We start from the raw sequence: 21,323 nt of genomic DNA on the forward strand, positions 1-21,323 counted from the left end.
AGTATGCTGCATGCACACGGGCACACACATGTGCTGTTTGGCATGAGAGCTGGCTGGTAGGGGACAGGCATATTTTAAGCCCACGAATGGACAAAGGGGGAAGCACAGTGCACCTCTGGGTGGGGACATAAAATGTCTGCCTATGGGGACTATGAGGCCCTCCGTGGCTGGGGACTCTTTTGTCACTCTGCAACTGCGGCTACTCAGAGTGTGTAGCCCTTGCTCTTGATGCAGTTAATGCTGCTATTGAGCACCTGTTGTGTGCTCCTCTGGGCCTAGGCCTCTGGCAGAGCTCCAGGCAGGCACAACAGTCCCTTTATTTGAAACTCTTGATGCCTCCTCTGTGGATAGAAAGGCCCTCAGACCCCCGTGGGTGAAGCTCTGAGTCCTCACTGGCCCTGCACCCCAAAGAGAGGATGATGCTGGGGGGCGGGGTGCCCTGGAACGTCTGTTGGTTGTTCAGCAGAGCAGAATGACTCCAGGGGAAGGAAGGGACTGACTGAAAGGAGGCTGTGGCTTGATCCTGGGCACAGGCTGTAGAAGGAACCTGAACAAGGGTTTTGTTCCTTCTAGCTAGTCTCCCATTGCCCGCTGAAGGGGTGTCTGCCGCAATCACAGATACATCACACACAAATACATGTACGGCAGGAGGCTTTTCTCTGTAACCCTGGGCACGGCTTAACCTGCACGGTGCCTCACAGGACTCTGTCCAACATGGGATTCTGCACGTTGCTTCAACGTCTACCTTACTGGATGGACACACAGGGGGAGAGGAGGGAAGGGAGCTTACTGGAGTTGGGACCATGTGCCATATTCCCCCTTCCCTCATTAGCCCATACAAAGCCAGTGATGGTTCCTGGTTTTCAAGAAATTTGGGGATTAGGGTCCCAGCTGGGCTGAGCTGAGGAGCCTGAGCTGCTGTGGGTGTTGAAGTAGTCACCATAAGGAGCCTCTCTGAAACTTGGCTGAGTCAAAACAGACTCTGGGCCCAAGAATGGTTTAATTAATTTGGTAAGAGTGGTTGGAGAGCCCTCATGGGGGGCATCTTTCCTCCCACCCATGAGGGTACCTTGCTCTAATCCTTATTCCTAGAATCAAGGGATTTTAGGAAAAAAGGAAAGAATGTGCCATGGCTTGCCCCCAGGGCCATCTGTGACTCTCTGGGACATTCCAGTCCTAAGCCTCTTAGGCCTCAGAGAAGTTCAAACTAGAAAACCCAGTTTTGGAAGTGCGGCCAGGACCACCTACCTCCTGCCTGATCTAACACCCTCTCCCCAATAAAAGCTCTTGTTTTTTTGTAATTCCAGCAATCGCTGGATGAGGGGAAGTGGGGATGCTCAGGTAGAGGCCCCACAATCTTCTCGGGATTCTTTAGGCTTCTTAGGACTGCAGTCCGAAGCCTCCTGCCGTTCGGGTTCCCTAGCCTGACCTGGGTGAGAGCTTGGATGTATCTGGGCAGGATGGCTGGCTACCAAGGGCGCACTATGGAAGTGCGGAACTCCCAGCAGCTGGTAGGGCCGGTGGCTTGCCCAAGTCTGTGAAATGCTGTCGGGCTCCTGAGACTGGCTGAGCTGAGGGTAAGGGGAGGCTGGGATAGTGAGTGAGTGGCAGCAGCTAGTTACACTGGGCCAGGTTTCCAGCAGCTGAATTCTTGGGAAAAGGGTGCTGGAAGCCTGTCTTGGAGGTCAACAAATGCTGTCTGGGCATCCTAAAGTCTACGCAGCCTGGTCTCCATGCCCTTGCCCACCCCATCTTCCCTTCCCTGGCAAAGATGGGGAGGCTCAAAGCAGCCTGGGGAAAGGGCAGGGGCAAGCTAGTCCTCTGCGGCGCTGGACCTGCTTCTCAGGCGTTTGCCCCAACCCTTGCCCTGACATTTGGGGTTACCCTGGACCTGCATCCCCGCCAGTGGACAGCAACCTGAGGTTTCTTCTCTCTGGCCCTGGTTACTTCCAGAGGTTACTGGGATGCCAACGGTATCTAAATTTTAGTTTCTCAGAAAAGCGGGCTCAAATATTTCTTAGATTTAGGGAAATTCTGAATGGAAACACATTGGGACCAGGATTCCACCTTGAGGGTCTCATTGCTGCGATCAGGGTCTGGGGGCCCTGGCTTGGCCACAACTTAATTGTCTCCAACATAGGAGGCTGGTCAATTTCAGAATTTGGAGACCCGGTTCTAGAGAAGCGGCTGTACTCAGGGACACCGAGTGAGTCCACAGCCAAACCCGAGAGCGAGCCGCGGGAACGTCTTTATTGGACTTTGCGAAGAGCACTGTATTTTCTCTCCCGGGAAGAAAAAGCCCATACCCGGCGAGAGCAGGCGCCGCGGGCCGGGGGCGCCTCGGCGCGCGGCGGCAGGACGTCGGCTCCGGGCGAAGGGAGCCGGGCTCTGGCCCGAGTCTGCAGCTTTCCTGCGGCATGGCTGCCCCGACGAACGAACGAACGAACGAAGCGGTTTCGTTTAGAAAAAATACCCTCTTGACGCGAAGCTACGGCCGAAGTCCCGGGCCCTTCCGAGGGGCCCGCGTTTCTTCTACTCGTGGGGCCCCATCCCCGCGCGCGCGAAGCGGGGCGCCGTCCGCCTGCCCACTCCTCCCGGAGTCGCCGCGAGAGCTTCAAGGGCTGCTCCCTCGCGGGGCCGGAGCCCGCGTCTGCGGGGGTGCTGGGGCCGAGGCGCAGGGTGGGCCCATAGGTTAGGTGAGGGAGCACCTAGTGACCGCACGCCCGGGGCGCCGGAACGAGCCCCTCGCGCTGCCTCGATGACGCCCGCCCTTCGGCTGGACCCCACGCACCCCGAGAGCAAACGGCCCCCTCCCTGCGCCCCTGCACCGCGGAGACCCTGCACCCCTGGTCTCTTACCACACCTGGGCAGCACCGCGACTGCTGCGCGTCGGCCCCGGGCTGGCCCGCCGCAGACTTTAATTCGGGTCTCGGCTCCGGCTGGGGCCCCCGATCCAGCTCCGACTCGGCGCGCTGCTCGGGTCCCCGCTGGTTGGTTTCATCTCAGCGCGCAAGGTCGGGGTTGCCTCGGCTCGACCCGCTCCTCCCGCCGCCGCCGCCCGTCGCCCGCGGGGAAGGCGGGGACACGGGCCGGGGAGGCGGGAAGGGGGGAGGGGAGGCCAGGCGCTCGCCCGGACCGGCGGGGAGGGGGTGGCGAGCAGTCCCCAGGGCCAGGGGTCCCGGCCTCCCTCCAGGCTAGGGCTAAAGTCCGCGCAACTCGCGGAGGCCGAGTCCTCGGAGCGCGCCCGGGACTTCGTGATCGGGGAGGGGCCCAGCCGTAGGCAAACCCGGCCGCTGTGGGTCTCAGCCTGGACCGGCACGCACGCTCTCTCTCCCTGGGCTCAGTTTCCCACCTGGCGCAAGAGGGACCCGGTCCGACTTCCGTTTAGTTGGAGTCTGGCCGGAGTTTGCCGGGGTCCTGCCAGGTGACGGTGTAGCCGGGGGTTTTGAGATTCTACCTTTCCCCTTTCTGCTCAGCCTGCATTTGGGAGCTGGTCCTGCATGCTGGCAGGGAGAGTCCCTGCGCTGAGTTCGGCAGCCACAGAGAGTTGAGAACCGACCCCAGTATTTGTCTGTGTAGGGAGGAGTAACCGTCCGACCTGCCCTGCTCGGGGGAATTCCTTTCTTTTCTCTCCTCAAGAGCTGGTCTGCGGAAGAGGCCGATCCCATAAGGACAGACCTTTCCGTGGCCTCAGGTCCAAGAACCCCCCCCTCCAGCGCCCATCCTCCTCTGGAGGCTGAGATGGGGAGACCTCAACCCTTGTGGCCCTGTAGGCTTGTTGCTGGCTGGAGGCCACTGGGAGCAGGGCAGAACCTAGAGGGACTGGGAGTCTGTCCTTCACACAACCACAGCCCACCGGGAGCCCATATGGTGCTCAGTGGCCAGATGACCCGAGCACCCAGACCCAGCCGGCGGCTTTCAGGGCTGTGAGGTGCTACTGCAAACCCGGCTGTGGCACTCTGGGGACAGTAGCAGCTGATCCTGCCCCACGATGGCCACCGGTTCCAGGGCGGCCACTTAAGCATAAGGTGCCTGGAGTTGGCAGCGCTGTGTACAGGCATTAATGTTTCAAGAGGTGCAGTCACCGGAGGCGCCTACCTGCCTGGTTCCCGCAGACAGCTGCAGCCGTTGAGGCTGCGGCCCGAGTCAGCCCAGGAGCCCAGCAGTGCCTGCAGAGCGAACTGGCTGGGGAATGCTGAGTCCTAACCTCAACTTTCAAAGCCCGAAGCCGGGGACCCAGGTTCAAAGAGGCCTTGAGGTTCAGGCCCTGCAGGGTCGCCCCTGCACTCACTCTTGCTGTTGGCGTGGTAGGGGATCTCTACAATCTCCCCTCCACCCTCAACAACTCCATGCACAGGGTGGTGACAGTTGAAAGAGAAGTCCTGGATACCAACTATTGCAGACCTGAACTTGGGAACTGCCTGGCTGAGAAGCCATCTTCTGACTTGGAGCTGGGCGGTGGGGATTCGACGTCGCTCCATCCCCCACTTCTCTTAAATCCCATTTGGCAGAGTCTCCCTTCAGAGCAGCTAAGCTCAGAGGCTTCCAGCCTGTGTCCCGCAAACTTTCAGCACCCCAAGTTCAGGGTGTCTTTAGGGAAAACCCCTCAAGCCCTGGACAGGCACTCCTCTGGGCTGGCGTTCACACCAGTGCCTGTGGCCGCCTTCCCCACTGCATGCAAGCGCTTTTCCAAGTTTTGTTTTCAGCAGGCGACTGGCAGCCTGTGAGATTCTCATGCCCTTGTTCCCAGGCAGTGCCTGTGGCGCCAGAAATGCTGCCTCTGGCACCTGAGGACCAGAGTGGGATTCTTGCCTGCATATTTTACTAGCTATGTTGCTTTGACCAGGTCATCAAACCCCTTTCGGCCTCAGCTTACTCATCTATGGAATGGGAGAATGGGAGAATAGGCTGAAGAAGGTGAGAAGCTTGGCTGACTCCTGTGGGCCGCTGGACTATGTGAATGGCAACACCTGCTCCTGCTGCTTTGCTCCAACTTTGGTTTCTTTCCCTGAGGTGGTCATGTTGGTTGAGGCAGGAGCAGACCCTTCTTCTGATTTCATACTCCTGTACCCATCCCTGCCTACTACGAAGTTTCTGCCCAAGTAAACTGGGCAGGCTGGTGGGGATGGGCCCAAACATACCTTTTTTTCCCCTTTTTTTCTTTTTTGGTGGTACTGGGGTTCCTGGAAGCCCTTCTACCTCCGGGCTACACTCCCAGACCTATTTTTACATTTATATTTGGAAACAGGGTTTCCTAAGCCAGCCCTCTACTGCGAAGGCAGAAGGAACAGGAGATAGAGAGGAGGGTTGGGGCGGGATGCACCAGGAGAGGCAGCAACAGAACCAGTACTCCTGAAGGTCATTTTGGCTTTGACCTTCGAGGAGCTTAACTGGAAGAGGTCAGCAGAACTGGCTCACATAGTCACTTTGTTTCTCCTTTCAAGTGCTGTGCTCCCTCTAAAAGAAATTTTTCTCCTAGTACAAAATTCTGAGATGAATTTGTCCATGGGTACACAATAAATTTACAAATGTCTTCAGCTGTGGTTACATAAGAAAGCCATACCAATATTTCTTATCAAGCAATATTTCTTATCTCAATGCTTATTAAAAGTAGGGAGAGTCGAGCGTGGTGGCGCACGCTTGTAATCCCCGCGCTTGGGAGGCAGAGACAGGAGGATCAAGCAGGTTCGAAGCCAGCCGTGTGTGCTGGCTTAGGAGACCCTGTTTCCAAATAAAAATGTAAAAATAGGTCTGGGAGTATATTCCGGAGGTAGAAGGGCTTCCAGGAACCCCAGTACCACACACACAAAAAAAGGGTAGGGAGAATGTCTTTTTCCTTCATAACTCTTATTGCAATAGTATTGAAATGAATATGTGTAACAGTTGATTAAAACCTGTTGTTCCCACCAGTTTTAAGTTCCCAAAGTAGAGGACTCCTCCCTAGGGTAGGCAGGGGTTTGGTTATGCTGATTGGCTGGGTGTTGCTTACATGCTCACTCTTGAACTAATCACTGTATGGGGAAGAGTGGCTCAGGGATGTGGTCGGCCAGTCACAGAGCCACCCCAGAGGAGAGGGAAATTCCCACTTCATGAAGAAATACCACACTCCCCCAAGAATCTTAGAGACCACCTGAAATAAGTTTTTTTTTATCTGGTAGTAGGGAAAGAGATGGTTTCCAAAGAAGCCCCTGTCATATGGAGGTCTCTGAGAGCTGATGATAATATGGGCAGGAAATTCACTCAAAGAGATGGAGAGGCATGGGAGATTTTGAAGTCCATCAAAATTGTTCTGTACTCATTTGTAGGAGAGGTGGAGGGTTACCAGAAGGTCCAGGGAAGGATCAGAGTCTAGTCACTACCTAAAAGGATGGGTCACACGGTTCACACTAAAAGTACAAGAAAGGGTATCTATTTTTTTTGTTTGCTTTTTGTCTATGAGGAGGGAGTTCGAAGCTCTAAAGTAGAAAAGATCCCTAGGATCAGTAAGATCTTAATATATTTGAGCATTATTCTGTTGGACTTAAATTCCTGGCAGCCAAAGCAAAAAGAGACCATTTTGGCATCTTAAGTTTTTTTTTTTTCCTCCTGTCTTTTTCCTTTTTCATTGCAGTCCTGTGAGTATCTGCTTAGAATAGCAGAAGGTGCCTCAGCCTGGGCCCATTCTGCATGGGCCTCTCTTAGGTCAGCAAACATGTAGAGACAATATATTTTGTGCCTGAGATTGCAGTGATACAGATAGATGCCAAGGAGGCAGACATGCTAACCAATAAGCATTTTGGGAGAGGAAATCTGCAGCCTGTTTTTGCAGGGTCCTGTTTTTGCAGGGTCCTTAGTGGCATTCTTTTTTTTTTTTTTTTCATTACTGGAGATGGAACCCAGGGGCATTCTACCTCTGAGCTACACACCCAGTCCTATTTTTTATTCTTTATTTTGAAACAGGGTCTCACTAAGTTACAAAGGGTCTCACTAAGTAGTAGCTGAGGCTGTCTCTGAACTGCAATCCTCCTGTCTCAGCCCCCCAAATGCTGGGATTACAAGTGTGTGCCACCACGCCGGGCTCCTTAGTGACATTCTTAGTAGTTCCCAAAGTTAGGCACAGTGGTGCATACCTGTAAACCCAGTACTTGGGAGACTAAAACAGTAAGATCTCAGGTTTGAGGCCAGCCTCAGCAAATTAGCGAGATCTCCAGCAACTTCACAAGACACTGTTTCAAAATTAAAAAGTAAAAAATAAAATAGGGTTGGGATTCTAGGTCAGAGATCCTGGGTTCAATCTTTAGTCTCTCTGTCTGAATCTGCCTCTGTGTGTTGTGTGTGTGTGTGTGTGTGTGTGTGTGTGTGTGTGTGTGTGTATGTGTAACACACACACACACACACACACACACACACCTGCCTGGAACAGATTTTCCACCCCTGGGCTCCCTTCTCCAGTGCATAGCATGTGCAAAAACTCTGAAGTGAGAAAAAGTGTGGTTCATGTGATAATCTAAAAGAAAGGCAGCATGGCTACATAATAGCCGCTTGAAGGCTGGGGACAGGTGAGCAAGCATAGCCTGGGAGAGGAGGAAGTTGGAGAATTTAGTGGGTACCAGATGCCATTGGGGCTTCTTGCTCCTTGCTGGAGGTGGAGGGGGATTTTTATTTTTTTGGTGGTACTGGGGTTCCTGGAAGCCCTTCTACCACCGGGCTACACTCCCAGACCTATTCTTTTTACATTTTTATTTGGAAACAGGGTCTCCTAAGCCAGTGTGCGTAGCTGGCTTTGAACCTGCGCGATTCTCCTGTCTCTGCCTCCCAAGCACAGGGATTACAAGCGTGCACCACCACGCCCGGCCTGGAGGGGGATCTTATCCTGAAGCAAAGAGGGCCAGAGGAAGTGTTGGAACAGTGGGAAATCTGGTCAGATTTATATTTCAGAAAGATGACTCTGCCTAGAGAGGGGAGGATGGATGGGAGGAGGTGAATGGGAGCTGATCATTGCAACACCATTCATCCAGCCCTCTATCTGTCCTTTGTTTCTCCAACAGTCCATCTGCCCGTCTGCTCACACATGGCAATATCAGGGTGAGAAGTGGCCCTGCGTCTCTGGGGCTGCCCCTCGAGGGCCCTTGGTTGACTCATCTGTAGGCAGTCAGCATTGTGTGCTCACAGCGCTGCTGCTCTAGGGCCTCCACAGCCTTTTGGGTGCTTGCTTGGAAGAGGGCAGCCTGGAGTCAGGATGTTCGGGGCCTGAAGGGACACAGCCACCACTGCAGACAGACAGTTTGGGGAGCCAGCGTGTTGAACAATTCTGTCGAAAGCTTTTAAAATAATTACCCCTGCCTGCGCTGGCTGGCTGGCTGATAGCAGCCTATTAGCCCTGAGTTGGAAATTCTGAATTGTTTCACGACAATTGAAAACATGATTGGAGACTGACTGGGAGGGAGCTGCCTATGAAATATTTATGTCTTGGTGTTGTGGACTCCTCTTCAGCCTGGGAACCCTGAGTGCACAGGGCTGGTGGCTTCCAAGTGACTGCTAAGGTTCCTGAGGGTTCATGGGCTGATTCCCTTGTGGACAGATGGGATGTGTTTGTTTGGTTGGTACTGGGGATTGAATCCAGGGTCATACCTCTGAACTACACACCCAGCCCTATTTTATTTTGAAAAAGGGTCTCACTAGGTTGCTTGAGGTTGTCACAAAGTTGATGAGGCTAGCCTTGAGCCTCCTTCGGCCTCCCAAGTACTGGGATTACAGGCATGCACCACCATGCCCCGCTGAGATGTGTTTTTGTGCAGGGTGGCTTGGGGACTCACCCATGATGCCTCACTCCCAGCCTCTCCACCAGGCCTGAGTGGCACAGAATTTGGAGGCTGGAGGTACTCTTTGTGTTCATGTCTGGTCCAAATTCTCCTTGGTACTGAAGGCTCTTTGTGAATGAGTCACACTGAACATGAACCCATTCTGCCCTGTTTTCTGAGCCGATCCATGCAGGATGCCCAGCTCTTGCCTTGGGGAGTCCCCAGGCACAGGATGAACACATGTGGAGGGCCTGGCTTCCAGCCGTAGGCCCACAGGATCATCAAGAGTGACCCTCCGTAGGCCCCGGGGCTAGCTATGGGATCCCCTACGGCATCCCCAGGGCTTTGTGGTTCTCTTTTCTCTGCAGAGTGTTTTGAAGTACCCTGTGTTTTTCCTTTCTCTGCAAATCCTAAATAAATATTCATGCTGGGAGGGTGTGTACTAGTGAGGTGCCCTGGGGTCCTTGGAAAAGGACCTTACATGCCCAGCCTGGCCTCTGCTCAGAGGGGCGGGGCTCTGCCACGCAGAAGAAACTGGTGGGAGGCACCTGTCTAGCTGCCTGACCTTGCAACCTGTGCAGGGCAGCCTGGGTCTGAGGTTCCTTGCTCCTTTTTAATTTCTCATTAGCCATTTATGATTCAAGTCAGCAAGCATCTATTGAACATCTATTGGATGTATGCAGAGGGGCCAGTGGCTTTTGAGGGCCAACTATAGTAGGTCTAGCTGGGCTCTTTGGATTAGGCCAGTTCCTCATCAGAACCAGCCTGTTTTCAGATGAGCAGCTTAACCTGGGAGAGGTCAGTAATGGGCCCAAGAACCTGAATAATAGTAATAATAATGCCCGTCCCATAGATTAAGCACCCAGTTGCACGCCAGGCCTTTGCTGGCATCTTGCACCTCAGCTCCTTTAGTTCTCAAAGTGTATTGTAGAGCAGGGATGGTTTAGATCCCTGAAGAGCAAAGTGTGGAGGCCTAGGGAGTGGAAGAGCTCTCCTTAGGCTCCTGGGCTCCGTGTCAGGGAACCCCGTCCCTCCTGCTAATGTGCAGCTGGAGGCAGCCGCACTGTGGCCTGCAGGTGAGCGGGCTTCTCTTTGTGTTCCCACTGGTTACTCAGAGAAACCGAGGCTCAGAGGCTCACCTCTCTTAGAACTCTCTTGCCTCTGGGGCCTCCCTCTAGCACAGACCCTGTCTTTTCTTCGGTGCTATGAAATCAGGGTCTGGCATCTCCACAGGGAACCCGCCTTTCTGGGGGCTGCCTGCCTGCCCAATAGTGTTGATGGGGCATAGTGACCTGACTGGCGGGACCCTCCTGGGGAGGCTGGACCTGGAGGAGAGGGGAGTGGGAGGGAGCCAGTAGTGGGTGCTCTTCTCTTGCTTCTCCATCCTTTTTTTTTTTTTTTTAAGTACTGGAAATTGAACTGAGAGGTCTCCTAACACTGAGCTAGACCCTACCCCCTGACTTATTTTATTTATTTATTTTAACTTAAAATTTTTATTGGTGCATTGCAGTCATACATCTTAATGGGGTACAAGATGGCAGAGGCACACATGCACACATCACTCATTTAGCCCTTCCTCAATTCCCACCCCACTCCCTCCCCCCTTCTTCCTTCTCCTGTTTGGCTTAGTGATGACTTTGATATGTTTGTGGATGTACATCATGTACATTAGGGGATTTACATCTTCCCCCTCCCAGCCCCCTCAGTGAGGTCGCTTTATTTGCTAATCTACAATTCTCCTTCCTCGTCTAGAGTTCCTCCTATGACCCTTTCTCTTCCTAGCTTCCGCATATTAGGGAGAGCATCTGATTTTTTCACTTTTTTTTTTTTTTTTTTTTTTTGCGGGTCTGGGGCTGGAACCCAGGGGCATTTGACCTCTGAGCCACACCCCCAGCCCTTTTTTTTTTTATAATTCTTTATTTTTGAAACTGGGTCTCACTGAGTTGCAGAGGGCCTCACTAAGTAGCTGAAGCTGTCTGCGAACCACGATCCTCCGGTCTCAGCCTCCCAAATGCTGGGATTACAAGTGTGCGCCACCAGCCCGGCTGATTTTTCACCTTTTGTGATTGACTAATCTCACTTAACATAATGTTCTTCAGTTCCATCCATTTTCCTGTAAATGAATGTTCTTTATGGCCTTTTTTTTTTTTTGCGGTATTGGAGATGGAATCTAGGGGCATTCTACCTCTGAGCTACATCTCCAGCTCTATTTTTTTTTTTTTTTGGTGGGACTGGGGGTGGAACCCAGAGGCTTTCTACCTCCAGGCTATATACCCCAGACCTATTTTCTATTTTATTTGGAAACAGGGTCTCACTAAGTTGCTGAGAGCCTCACTAAGTAGCTGAGGCTGGCTTTGAACCTGCGAGATCCTCCTGTCTCAGCCTCCCAAGCGCAGGGATTAAGTGTGCGCCACCACGCCCGGCTCCTATTTTTTATTCTTTATTTTGAAACAGGGTATCACTGAGTTGCAAAGGGCCTCACTAAAGTAGCTGAGTCTATCTGCGAACCGCTATCCTCCTGTCTCAGCCTCCCAAATGCTGGGATTACAAGCATATGCCACCACACCCAACTTGGCTGTGTATTTTTTTATTTTAAAATTTATTTTGAAACAGGGTCTCACTAAGTTGCTGAGACTGTCCTTGAACCTGTGCTCCTCCTGTCTCAGCCTCTGGAGTACTGGGATTACAGGTGTGCGCCCTGGTGCCTGGCACTGCCTCCCCTTCTTGCTCTTCCTGTTGGGGCCTAGCTCATATTCAGAACTCCCTAAACCTTGACTCTTCACAGGCTCTCCTCCATCTCCCTCCAGAACATCCTCAAACTCATTGCCACTGGGAGTGACTGTGTGATGGCCTGGACACAGTTCTTGACCTGGTGTGGGGGGAGTCCCTGATCATGAGGGACAGCTGACACCCTGGTGGGTGGCCTTTCAGGAAGGGGGCAGGACTTCTGGCAGGCAGAAAGCAACTTCCACCTTGGTATTGCTACAGGTGGGGCCGGGGGCCACAGCAGAGGGGGCGCCCCTGAGCCTCAGGGGCGAGGCTCGTCTATGCAGACAGCCCAGATGTCTGCTGAGTAGACAGACACCAGGGGAGGGGACGAGTCCTGACAAATGTTTGCCAAGTCCCTGGCTGACTTGGAAGTCAGGAGTGAGCTTGTTTGGCAGAACAAAGGGGAGAACAGCCTCCCAGGGGCCATAAGTAGGGGGGGGGGAGCCTCCTCGGGACCTGTCCCCAGGCTTGCCTCTGCAGAGGCAAGCCACCAGCTTCTTCCATGTGCTTGGACCAGCTGGACAGAGCCTGGGCCGTATGGTACAACTTTCTGGAGCCCCCGCGTACTTGGTCATCTGAGGGTGGGGGTGGGCTGAAGGTCAGTGTGACCGGAACATCCTAAGATTTCACTCTCTAGCAACCAGGAAGCCATCAGTGGTGAAGCTTCTGAGAGGTGGAGCTGGTCTGGCCCTGGGGCCGAGAGGGACTGACACTGCTCCACGCACACTGGGGGTGCTGAGGGTGACCTCTCTTTCTCTCTGCCTACAGTGCTGACAAATATGGCCACTCATTTCTTCAAAGGAGGACGGCAGAACAGAAGAGATGGAGGATGGCGAGGCACAGTACCTTCCCCACATATGCCTCAGCCTTGGCCAACAGCTCCTGCCCCCAGAGAAGGGGTTGCTGCGGGATGTGGTGGGCTTGGGGATCAGAGAGGCCTTCCGCGGGGTGCTTCTGCACCGGTCTCTAGACACTGGCAAGCTTTCCTCAGAGCAGATGGGAGGGCGGTCAGCAGAGCCCTCCATGAGCTGCGCGGCATGGAGGCGGGGGCCGGGGTGGGCGAGGCTGGGGGCTTGGAAGCTCAGTTCAGGTCAGCTTGACAAAGCCCAGAGTGCTCATGGGAGTTAGGCCGACAGGTCAGCGGGCTCAGTATGCAGGATCAGGGATCCTGCAGGCAAAGGAGAGCTGCTGAAGATGACTGGCTGGGAGGTGGGAGGGAGCAAGCAGCAGGGCCACCCTGGCTTTCTCCTCTGGGTTGGGAAGGAGGTCTCCTGGCAGGTGTGGGGAAGGCCAAATCTCTGTCTTTACTTCCACCTGGACCACTCAGCAGGGCTGGGCTCCTCTTATTTTGGTACTGGAGATAGAGCCCAGGGGCTTTTTACCTCTGAGCTACATCTCCAGTTCTTTTTCTTTATTTTGAAACAGGATCTTGCTAAGTTGTTGAGGGTCTCACTAAATTGCTGAGTCTGGTCTTGAACCTATGATCCTCTTATCTCAGCTTCTAAAGTATTGAGATTATAGGTGTGTGCCACATGCCTGGCTTGGGCCTGCCTCTCTCTCTCTCTCTCTCTCTCTCTCTCTCTCTCTCTCTCTCTCTCTCTCTCTCTCTCTCTTTTTCCTTTGTAGAAATCGTCTAGAGCCCAGATCTTTGGGCTCCACAGCAGGGGGCCAGCCAGTATAGCCAGGGCCCTGAGCTGTCTCTCCCTGCACCCTCCGCTCCAAAGTCTCTTCAAGGAGTCTATTCAGGAAGAGAGGGGCAGCCCGAGGGCCTGGTGGAGGAGGAAGTCTCTGGGCTCTCCCATCCTAGGCCTGTTGCAGGCCTACCTGGAGTTATTGTGGAACTGTCACCAGATGTCCAAGCTGCTCCGGCTGGCCACTTCCCTTTGAGATGAGCTGGAGAACTCAGTGTCTTAAGAGGTCAAGGACTCACCCAAGGTCATATGCTTTCTTTGACCTGGCAACCTTGTGGAGCCCCCACCTGGAGAGGGGGCCACCCAGGCTCCGGTGTGGAGATGCCCTCTTCAGCCATCCACACTCCATCCTACAGGAGGGGAGGTCTTGCGGGGCAGCTGGGCTGCAGTGTGTGTGGGAGCTGCTTCCTGGGAAGGTTAGTGACTCGCTCTACAATGCATGATGGGAGGTAAAATGCCCCTGGGTTCAGTTCCCAGTACAAAAACAAAGACATGAGCAAACAAACAGGCCAAAACCCCAAAAAGGTCATCTCAAAACCTTTTGGAAATGAGCGTACACATGCAAACATGATTAGGTCCTAAACATGGATAATTCTCTCTCTTGTGATGGGGATGAATCCATTACAGCTACATCCTCAGCTGTTTTCACATTTATTTATTTATTTTTTGTGGGTCTGGGGATGGAACCCCAGGGCATTTGACCTCTGAGCTACACCTCCTGTCCTATTTTTTTATTCTTTATTTTGAAACAGGGTCTCACTGAGTTGCAGAGGGCCTCACTAAGTAGTAGCTGAAGCTGTCCACCAACCGCGAACCGCGATCCTCTGTCTCAGCCTCCTGAATGCTGGGATTACAAGTGTGCGCCACCACGCCCAGCTTTATTTTGAGATAGAGTCTTACTAGGTTTGCTGAGGCTGGCCTTAAACTTGTTATCTTCCTGTCTCAGCCTCCCAAGTTGCTGGGAATACAGGCATACACCATTGTGCCCAGAATATGAACAACTTTAAAAGTGACATTTTGAAGATATATGTTGAACAGTTTAAAAAATGGGAGAAAGTGTGTGGTTTCTTGACATGTACATGAGCTTTTAAGCAGGTTTGTTTGGATTAGCTAAAAGCTGTGGACAACTAAAGTGTGCTATATATAATGGGTTAACCTGTGGTATATCCAAACCATGAAACACTACTCAGCAGTAAAAAAGGAACGAGCCAATCTCAAAAGGTCACATAGATAGACTCATTGCAAGATTCTACTTAGAGAACATCCTCAAAATTACAAAAATATCTTCTTCCTGGTGCTGGGTTGGAATCCAGGATCTTGTGCATGCCAAGTACGTGATCTATCACTGAGCTAAATGACATTCACCAGCTAAATGACATTTTATTTATTTATTTTTTTGGTGGTAATGGGGGTGGAACCCAGTGGCTTTTCTACCTCTGGGCTATACTCCCAGACCTATTTTATATTTTATTTGGAAACACGGTCTCACTAAGTTGCTGAGAGCCTCACTCAGCAGCTGAGGCTAACTTCGAACCTGTGTGATCCTCCTGTCTCAGCCTCCCAAGTATGGGGATTACAGCGTGCACCACCACGCCCGGCTTAATGATGACATTTTAAAGTTGAGAAGTAGATTAGTGGTTGCCGGGAGTTAGGGATGGCGGGGAGGAAAGCAGGTGGGTATGACTACTAGGATTTTGGGAGGGAGATTTTGGTGTTGATGGACTATTTCCATCTTTTGATTTCATGCGCTTATACATGTGATGAGATGACACAGAACCACACACACACCTTATACCAGTGTCAAGTTCCTGGTCTTGATATTGTATGAATAATCTAAGATGTAATTGTGGGGGGAATCTGGCTGAAGGATTGGGGGGTGGGTCTGTGCTGTTTTGGCAGCTTCTATGAATCTATATTACTTCAAAGTAAATGTTATTTAAAAAAACTAAAATAAATAAATAGCCAATTTGGGGTTCTTCTTAGGGGGCAGAGGGCGTGCTCAGGCAGCACAACAGGAGCTGTTGGGGAGATCCTTGGAAGGGCAGGAGGTGGGTGGCTAGGGCTTAAAGGTGGAGATGACAGCTTTGGGCTCATGCACCAAGATGCATTGTACGGGAGCTGGGGGTGGCTGGGCTGAATTTATGCCCAGGGAGGAGTGAGAAGGAATGGAGGCCTTGCTTCTCAGGGTTCTGACCCTTGGGGACAGCTGGGGCATCAGAGAGCAGAAGAGGGCACACACAGGTTGAGCCTTGCTTCCTCTCTCCTTGGGCACCAGGGTCATCGGTACGTGCCTGTGTCCAGGCCTGTAGTGACTGCGTCCCAGAGCTGGCTCTGTGACCTGGGCACCTGTGAGCCGCCAGGGTGCATGGTGTGGCCTCTTGGTTGCCTTGGTGCGCCACCATCCAGCCGCTGGGCAGCTGGGTTTATCCTGAGGAGCCTTCTACAGCTTTCTCCCCTGACCACTATCATATTGACTCTCACGCTCCCTTGGCCCAATCTGGAGTTTTGCATTGAGCATGCCCTGACTTCATAAGTTCATTTTTGGCCACAGAATGAGCTCAATGGGGGTCAGGACTTCCTTCCTTCCCTTCCTTCCTTCCTTCCTTCCTTCCTTCCTTCCTTCCTTCCTCCCTCCCTCCCTCCCTCCCTCCCTCCCTCCCCCCTCCTTTCTTTCTTTCTTTCTTTCTTTCTTTCTTTCTTTCTTTCTTTCTTTCTTTCTTTCTTTCTTTCTTTCTTTCTTTCTTTCTTTCTTTCTCAGTCTGGGGATGGAACCCAGGGGCATTTGACCTCTGAGCTACACCTCCTGCCCTGCTTCTTTTTCTTTATTTTGAAACAGGGTCTCACTAAGTTGCGGAGGGCCTCACTAAGTAGCTGAGGCTGTTGGTGAACTGCAGTCCTCCAGTCTCAGCCTCCCGAATGCTGGGATTACAAGCCTGCACCACCACGCCTGACTAGGACTGTACTCTTTTCTAATTCTTTTTTTTTTTTTTTCTTGGTCCCAGGGATTGAACCCAGGGTTAGTTCTGAGCTCTGCCACCAGCTCTTTTTACTTTGATACAGGTTCTCATTAAGTTGCTGACGATCTTGCTGCGTTGCCGAGGCTGGCCTTGAACCCACAATCCTCTTGTTTTAGCCTCCTACCTACTGGGATAACAGGCGTGTGCCACTGCCCCTGGCTTGCATGAGCCATATTAGAGATGAGAAAACCAAGGTACAGAGGGAGTTAGTGTGTAGGCAGCAAGCATGATGTGCCCCTCCCACCCCTTTTTTTTTTGGTTTGTTTAAAAAAAAAAAATCATGACACAATCCCAGTCAGTTCAGGAGGTGGGAATCCCAACATGGGCACCACCCCAAGTCCAGCAAAGAGCAGAGGAGCCCTGAGAAATCCTATCCGAATCAGTGGGCTTTGGGACAAGGGGTCCAGAGTGTCCTGATGGTCCTGTTGATGGATCTCAGAACCTCAGCCCCAGCCCTCTTTTGTCTGCATGTGGTCCAGCCCAGTGAGGGTCTCCAGCAGGGCCTGGAGCTGCGTGTTTACCACCATGCTCTGGAATGTCTTGTCCGCCCTGCATCTGGGTGTCTGGGGACGGCCTGGACTGGGAGGGGGACAGGTTATCTTGATCTCCAGATGAGGTGGTGTCTGCTGTGGAGTGGCTGCGGAAGGCTTCTTGCCTTGAATCCTGCTCACTCAATCCTTCCGGCCCCTGATAAAGAGTCCCAAACACAGGGCCATAAAGTTGGCCATAAAAAGGGAGAAGGATGCTGGCATTCCGGCTTATCAAAGCGCCTCGCGGACGCCCGCCAGGGCTCCCTACTTCAAGTTTATTTCTCCTCCTCTGCTTTCTCTCAGAAGGTGTCTCGTAAACAGCTAAGAGGGTCATTTATAAACGTCTCCTGCCTCTCCTTCTCAGCACAGGCGCTGCTGCTTTGCTCTTTCCCTTCTCTGGGTACAGAGATGGTAAATAGATGGTCCAGGCACTGAGCAGGATGACCTTTGTCTCCCTTCTCCAGGGTTCCAGCAGAGATGACAGAGAACCAGAGAGGGGTGAGGCTCCCAAAGGTGAGTGACAGTGACCTCTTTGACCCTGGTCCTGCCCATCCCCTCCCTGACTCGCATGGTACTAATGGGGCGGGGGGTGTTGAGCTGACCTCTGCGCTAGCCTTGGCAGTTAACTGGCACCATAGAATTATTTTCAGGGCATCAGAGATGAACGGACTTTAGAAAGCTTGCTTTATGCCAGTCTCTCAGTATTCCAGTGGTGATGCCCAGGAGTGGCAGGGACACCTCCTTGAGGTTTCATGGTGAGGCAGAAGTGAAACCAGGAGCAGAACTTGGGTCTCTTGCCTCCTTACTGGGCAAAAGAAGCAGAGCCTATAAGTGTAGTAGCAGTAATTCTGTCTGCTTGTGTAGCATGTTTCAGAATGCAAAAGGCCATGATGGCCCCTATTGTGTCTGATCTTTGCAGGGCCTCTTTGGGGAAAGCAAATGATTCCCATTTCTTGGGTAAGGGGTATGGATACCCACAGGTGCTGGTTGCCTGGGGTCATTTCATTTTGCCAGGGGCCCCTGTTGACCACAAAGCAGCTGTGCTCCTTTTTTGCCCCCTCCATTCACCATGAGGGTATCCATGTTGAGATTCATCTCATTCATTCTCAAAGAGTGTCATGGAACATAACTGAAACACAGCCCTCAACACCCTAGGCCTCCCTCCTGACCCGTCAAGTCTATGCTTCATAACTGCTGCTGGCCCACTTCCTGGGGTGTTTGGGTTCCTGCCAAGTGTGGGCTTTGTTCATGTTGGGCTTTGCCCAGTAGTGAAAGGCTCTGGGGACCCTGGGCTGCAGCAGAGAGGGTCCTAATTTGGAAATTGGGTAGATAGGATTTGAGGGTCCCAGGCTGCAGGAGCATGTCTAACCTGAATTCCGTGTCTCCCTGGCTGCAGCCCAGGTCTTGGCAAGTACCAGGTAATCCAGAAACACATTGGCCCCGCCTCTGGTGGCCTGGGTAACTGCACCTCTGGGTCACAAAGTGGCTTTCTCTTATATCACCTTTTGTTAAAAAGTATCTCAGTATCTATCTATCTATTTATTTATTTATTTATTTATTTATTTATTTATTTATTTATTTATTTATTTGTGGTACTGGGGTTCCTGGAAACCCTTCTACCTCTGGGCTACATTCCCAGACCTATCTTATACTTTTTATTTGGAAACAGGGTCTCTTAAGCCTGCGCGGCTGGCTTCGAACCTGCGCGATCCTCCTGTCTCTACCTCCCAAGCGCGGGGATTACAAGCGTGCGCCACCACGCCCGGCTCATATCATATTTATTTGGAACTGTCTCCATCATGTAAAAGCACTTTCATGTTGGTTGCTCCTCCCACCAGCAGGACTTGGAGGCGATTACCGTGGCTTTTGCATAGGGTTGCATTTACCTGTTTCCCAGTCTTTTAGTTTTTCTAAAGGTGGTTCTTTCACATAGCCTGATCTGATACATGAACAACTCTGAAAAAATAGATCCTCCATGTTTCAGGAGAAGAGGTGTTCCTTTGGTCCAGGAGAAAAGAGTCTCCATGCGGCACAGGGCAGAGCCTGCGTCATCATTCTGGTTGCAGTGTCTCTCCTTGTCCCTTGTTTCTTGCTCTTTCCCAGTCCTACAGGTGGAGGGAGTGGTTAGGAGACCCGCAGGATGCAGGTGGGGGAGGCCCTGGTGTCTGCCTGGTGCCTGTAATATATTTGAATTATCTCCACAAATGAGCCCCGATTTAACAAACAGACTAAACCTCAGCCTGAAGACAAGTACAATTGACACCAGGCTTGAGTGGTTCAAAGGTTATTGGCACAAAGCTGTCGTTTTTGTTTAGTAGAGGGGCTGTATTTATGACAGGCGATACAGCAGTGCCAGCCATAACTTGCTGGTGAGCAAAGCTGACGTCGGACCAGAAACAGCCTATTTACACTGGGTTGGGAGTTTAGTTTCTCTGCTGGAAGATGGAAAGGCAATTCACTTCGTGGTCATGTTGCTTTATGGGATGCTGGCGTAGGACTGGTGTCATATTTTGGGTCATTAGTTCATCTGGCTGTTGATGGACAGCACTGCTGGCGTGGCTGTTTCCTGGGTGTGTGCAGCAGGGTGAGCTGGGGAAAGGGAGGAGCGGTCCTTGGGGATGTTAGCAGGATCTGATCAAGGTGTTGCACTTTGACCCTAAGACCCACATATGCTGGAGTGGCAACAACTCTCAGCACCTAGGTCCTGGGACTTGATGATTGCCTGTGTCTCATGGGTGCTGGGCCAGCCTTTGAGTGAAGAGAAAAATGTATGTATAGTGCCAGACAGGCAGGGTTTATACATTCAATTCCAGGACTGAGTAAACTGGCTATAAGGAGACCTGGTCGGAGTGGCAGAGGTCGGTGGGGTGACGACCAAGGCTGGTCTCTGGTTTGGCTCTGTGGGGAAGAGCAGGCAGGCAGTCTGTATTGAGGACTTTGCGATGTGCTTCTATTATGACACACTCGAGCCTCTGCCTGGAGTCTGTCCTGAGGAAATCACCGATGTGGGGAAGGACTCATCGTGCACCTGAATGGTCAGTGCGGACTTTATAACAGAATGAAAGAGATGCTGGGCATACGAAGGCACACCTGTAATCCCAGCACCTGGGGGGCTGAGGCAGGAGGATCAGATTTGAGCCAGCCTCAGCAACTTAGTGAGATCCTGTTTCAAAAAAAAAAAAAAATAGGGCTGGGAATGTAACTCAGAAGTAGAATGCCCTGGGTTCCCTGGGTTCAATCCTGAGTACCAAAAAAGAAAAAGAAAAAGAAAAAACAAACAAAGAGGAAGCAACTTAAATGTCCAACATGGGGGGTTTGTTACATTAATAATGGCATATTGAAAATATGGACTATTGTATATTGATGTGAATTGATATGATTCCAAGTAGTGCTTTGAAAAGACTGTCTAGAATGCAGTTCTTTTCCAAAAATACACAACTCACTCTAAGTCTACATTTCTGTTGTGAATTTGTTGTTGATATATATATATAGTGAAGACCCTGCAAGATACTAAAGGATAATTTAACTTAGCAATAAGAGGAAAAAACTAATTTAAACAAATTAAGAGTGAAATTCATGGTATCATAACCTTTAATTGAAAACTGATGATTGGATTGTATCTTGCATCTATATACTGGAGACATGTGTGTACTTTAACCCTTGGGAATATATATAGCAACTTTATCCCCTCTTCTTTGTTTGGCCAAGGAAATGAATGTCTATAATAGCTGCAAATGCTCAGGAAAATTGCTGATCTTTCCCTGAATTTGTCTTGTTTAATCTTAATTGGATATATGCATGAATCCACCATCAAAAGTAAGAGTGGTTAGAGTGGTTAGGGAACAACAACAACAACAACCCCCCCCAAAAAAAAAACAGAGATCAAAAGAAAGATTTCTTTTATTATTTCTTTCCTGGGAAAAGGAAAACTTTTTCAAGGGAGGAAAATCCAGAAGACATGCCTTTCTTTCCTCTGAGTTTTAAACTTGTTTGTAGTGTCACTCACGGCCTGCGTGGCCCAGAGTTGGTGCTCCACAAAGGTGTGAATGAAAGAAAATTAAAATGACTCCAGCCAGGGCCGGCACTGTACATCTTGCACGTACAGTGTGTTTTCTGTTGTGTTAAAAATATGCAGGGGCAGGAAGCACCCAGAATGTGAGTGGGTGCTGGCTCACGTGGTGAGGTTGTGATTGTTCAATTTTCTTATCTCCTCCTGGAATATGGTTTTTAAATTTATTTATTTTTGGTACTAGAGATTGAACCCAGGGGCAGTCTACTTCCAAGATACACTATGGGACCTTTTTAAATTTTTTATTTTGAAATAATATCTCACTAAGTTCTTAAGGCTGGCCTGAAACCTGCGATCCTCCTGTCTCAGCCTCCCAAGTACTGGGATTACAGGTGTGCACCATCATGCCAGTTTGTAATATATTTTATTTTATTTTGTTTTATTTTATTTATTTATTTTGGTGGTACTGGGGTTCCTGGAAGTCCTTCTACCTCCGGGCTACACTCCCAGATCTATTTTTTACATTT

This window comes from Muscardinus avellanarius (genome assembly GCF_963383645.1).
Source record: "Muscardinus avellanarius genome assembly, chromosome: 1".
Classification (NCBI taxonomy): domain Eukaryota; kingdom Metazoa; phylum Chordata; class Mammalia; order Rodentia; family Gliridae; genus Muscardinus; species Muscardinus avellanarius.